This window comes from Alligator sinensis, unplaced genomic scaffold (assembly GCF_000455745.1).
Source record: "Alligator sinensis unplaced genomic scaffold, ASM45574v1 scaffold123_2, whole genome shotgun sequence".
Classification (NCBI taxonomy): domain Eukaryota; kingdom Metazoa; phylum Chordata; order Crocodylia; family Alligatoridae; genus Alligator; species Alligator sinensis.
In genome coordinates this window covers 1-4,131 of record NW_005841917.1, presented here as the reverse complement: position 1 = coordinate 4,131, position 4,131 = coordinate 1, and positions in this window count along the sequence as shown.

Genomic DNA, 4,131 nt, shown 5'->3' with positions numbered 1-4,131 from the left:
GATATATTAGCTTGTATTTCCCAAGTTGTTTCGTTTATTTATATCCTCCTACTAGTTCTTTTTATGACTGTTGATATTTTTCTTGGTGTTTCTTTGTGTTGTTTCTGAGTCTTCCCAGTTACCTCTGAGTCTTTTTAATCTGCTTTTTGTGCGGGCCGGGAGCGGTCCGAGGCCCTCGGGGGCCTGTGCACGGAGGGCTGTGGCCAGTAGCCCGGACACGCCGGGTCGGGGAATGCAGGCTGGCGGGCTAGAATTAGGCACGGACGCTTAGCGGTTGATTAAAGATTATTTTACTTACACCGAAGATGGTCGCGGTGCAGGCAGGAAAACTTGCTTTGGTTGCGGTTACAGACAGAAAAGAAGAGAGGTGGACAAGAGTTCCTTCCTCGCGAACTCTAGCCCAATCCGGTTGAAGGCTCTAAACACGCGAGCCCGTCGCGTCAACCGAAGAAAACAACTCGAAGCAGAGAGCTCTGGATACACTCACACGAAGTTTGCTAGGCTCCATGGAACTTGCGCGCAGGGAAAAGGGGTTCGTCGGAGGATTGCGCTCGGCGACGGGGAGAGGCCAGAGGTTGATCAGACCCCTGTAGCCTTCTTAAGGTACACGCTGGGTTCGATAGGTTCCGCAGCGCTTAGAGTTCTTCACAAGATGTGAAGTCCTCCTCCTCCAGATGGTTGTGGAGTCCTCCCTTGCGGGGTTCTCCTCGGAGTTCTCCAACTTGGGCGGAAACCACTCAAGCCTCTTATACGGCTAGCAAGCCAAACGCTAGCCGCCACGTGGGAATAATTTAGAACTGGCCAATAGTGGGACACAAATTTGCATGCGGGTGGCAGGAACTCCTTTGCACCATGCATTTCTCTTTGCAACTAAGAAATGCACCCTTCAAAGAAAGCTCCTAGTGGCGGGAAATAATTTAGCAGTGCCGAAGCGCACACAAACAAAATCACACCCTTGGGTTGTGACACTTTTCTCTTGCTTTTTCAGAACACTGAGGATGTTAAAACAGGAACTAGCATTTTGTGATACTTGAATAGACAATTTTATTTACTTACCTGCTATTTATTAGTACCCTTAGTTTTTTCTATGCCTTTTCTGCTTAATTTAAGTTGATATGATTGTGGGTATGGACAAACATAGCAGCTGCAAAAGGGCAGGGGAAGCTGCTGCTTGGACTGGAATGTAATTTATATCAGCCTGTAGCAATGCAAATGTAGCAGAACCACTCCAGGTTTCATCCAGGGTCAAAGTTACAGAAGACTAGGGGGAATCATACACATTATAGTTACAGTGTAACAGCTGTTGCATGTTCCCAAGAAGCATCTACCCCTCTCCTTTTGAAGTTGCTATAAATGTACAGTACTGAACATTTGGCCATGCCCTGTATAAGCTAATTTGAATAACTTTCCAGAGTATGATTTTGCTATACAAAATGTTCTGATAAATCTCCCAAGCATTTTTTTTATCCTTAATTTTTATTCTATTATGTTACTAATAGTAAAAGTCAAATTCATGAAACAGCAATTGCTTCGATCACTAGCATTTAGTTCAGTTCTTCAATCTTTCAACTAAAAGAATTACCAGTGATTTTGTAAGTTGGTTTGATTTAATTCTGTTCATGGTCTGAAGCAGCAGATAATGGTTGGTAATTGTGTCTTCATGATATGAATGCTGAGTTTTTGGTTGTAGCCATGTTGGTCTAAGGACGTAGGCAGGCAAGGTTCTACCTTGCCTGTTCATGATATGAATACTTCCTAAAGACAGACGCTAGCTCTTAAAAAATATTTAGACATAGGAGTTGGGCACCTAAATCAGGCCAGGATCTACCTTCATTCAAATCCCATGCAGACTACTCAGTTTGTCTGCATGTAAGGAAGTATGTGGGTAGTGCAAGCTTCATGACAATATTCTCCTAAAGAAGGGGTGGGCAAAATGTGGCCCGGGGGCCAGATGCAGCCCACCAGGCCATTCTATCCGGCCCATGGAGCCCCTAAAATATTGAGAAAACTAATATTTATCTGCCCTGGGCTACCTATCATGCGGCCCTCAATGGCTTGCCAACACTCAGTAAGCAGCCCTCTGCCCAAAATAATTGCCCGCCCCTGTTCTAAAGGATGCATCTGCACATGTTTTTCTTCCCTAACCTGTGTGCTCACTTAGCCAAGAGTCTAAGTCCACATCTTCACTAAGCACATTCTTTCTTGGGTTTTGAGGCACTAGCAAGCACTGAGTTGCTTGCTGGGTCCCACAGCTAGTACAAAGAGTGTATCATTTCTTTATTTTGCAAAAGGAAAATCACTTCCCTGGGCACATCCAGATGAGCGCATACATGCAGGCATGTGTCGCACTGCTGATCTGCAGCACGGCATTTTTTTTTTGGCACCTGATGTAAAAAAAACACACGCCAGAAAAAAGCAGGTCAGCGCACATGGCGGCAGCATGTGTCACCTGAAACTGGAGCCTGGCTAGCCAGGACGATGCTGTAGCTGCTGGTCAGTTTCCACATGCCCAGTTTGCCATGGCTGTAGCCCTGGAAGGCCCCCATGACCCCAGATAAGGCTGTTGGGACAAGCCCAGGTGCTGGCCCCAGTCTCCCCTACCCCACCCAGGGTAACTTGCTGTGCACCAAAGCGCACGTGCGCAGGCATTCCCTGCGGATAAGCAGCAGCAGCACAACTATGTGCCACTGCTGTTTGTCCTTGGGGGAAACACACGTGTGTTCTGGACATGCCCTCTGTGACCTTTATATAAACATAAATATATGCAAAAAAGCAAATGATTTTGACTAAGTAACTAAAATATGCAAGCGTGGTTTCAGCAAAACAAGGTGACAGATCTTAGTGTTATGCTTTTGACAGTGTTATAGTCCTCTGATGTCTGAGTCACAACAGTATCCTGAGTGCTACTTCAGACCTTTTAAATATCAAGCGGCAAAGATTTCTTAGGGTGATATCTTTTATTGGACCAACTGCATAGGTGGGATAGAGTTAGACAAGCTATTGAATGCAAGACATTCTTCCTCTTCATGTCATCTTCATGTCTTGCATTTGAAAGCCTGTCTGACTCTATCCCACCTATGCAGTTGGTCCAATAAAATATATCCCCCTAAGAAATCTTTGCCCCTTGCATAATTCCTGGACCAACACAGATATACATCACCCTACTACTTTAAATGTGCACACATTTTCCTTTGAAGAAAAAATATCCTTAGGATGTTTATTTAAGAAAAAGAATGATCATATTTTGTAATAATAATGTCTAATCCAGTGTCCTTTTTTTCCGCTTTCCCTAAGATTGCCGCTTTACTACAGTGTTTGGCATCGGTGCTGTAGTGTCTTTTACAAGGCAAACTTTATTGTAAAAAATGACATTATAACTTCCACAAAAGAGCTGCCAGTATAGCATAGGACTTATTCCCTTTAGAAGACACTGTTCCCATGGAAGCCTCTGATATATGACCTAAGTATGATAATTCCGAACATCACAGCAGTCAGTAATAAATATCTTCCACTTTACACACATTTTCTTTACTAGCCAGGTTTTTTGGCTCTGTTGGATAGACTAAAGGAAAAAATGTGGTAGAATGATAAGCTCTTAACTAACTTAAAATAAGTTTTGTCTGGTTTCCAAATGATCAGCTTTAATAGTTTAGACTGACTTTAATAGCAATGCTGTAAGTGAAGTAAATACAAGAACAAATTGTAACCTTCAAAATTTAATTATGATACTATAAAATTTTAATATAAAATTCAAAATATTAAAGGTTAAACACTGAGATTTCCGGGACCTAAAAAATAAATTCAGTAAAGCAGCATTTTTGTGGTGCTATTACTCATGTCGGATGATGTGTCCTGCTGTGAACTACTCCTTGCCATGTCTTTTGAAAACTTTGAAATGCATCCTACTAAACACAGCAGATAATATGCCAAGATTTCAAAAACACTGTCCAGGGAAAAATTTTTCTTGCTTTGTAAAATTTTGTGCAAACTCTTCATATTAAAAAAGTCAAAAAGATATGGTTGAGGGAATTCTAATTCATCATTAACTGTGATATGTTAATGTAGGTGTTTTTACTGCTCCCTTTTTTACAAAATTTACCTTCAGGGTCAATGACAGGATAGATCTGGAAT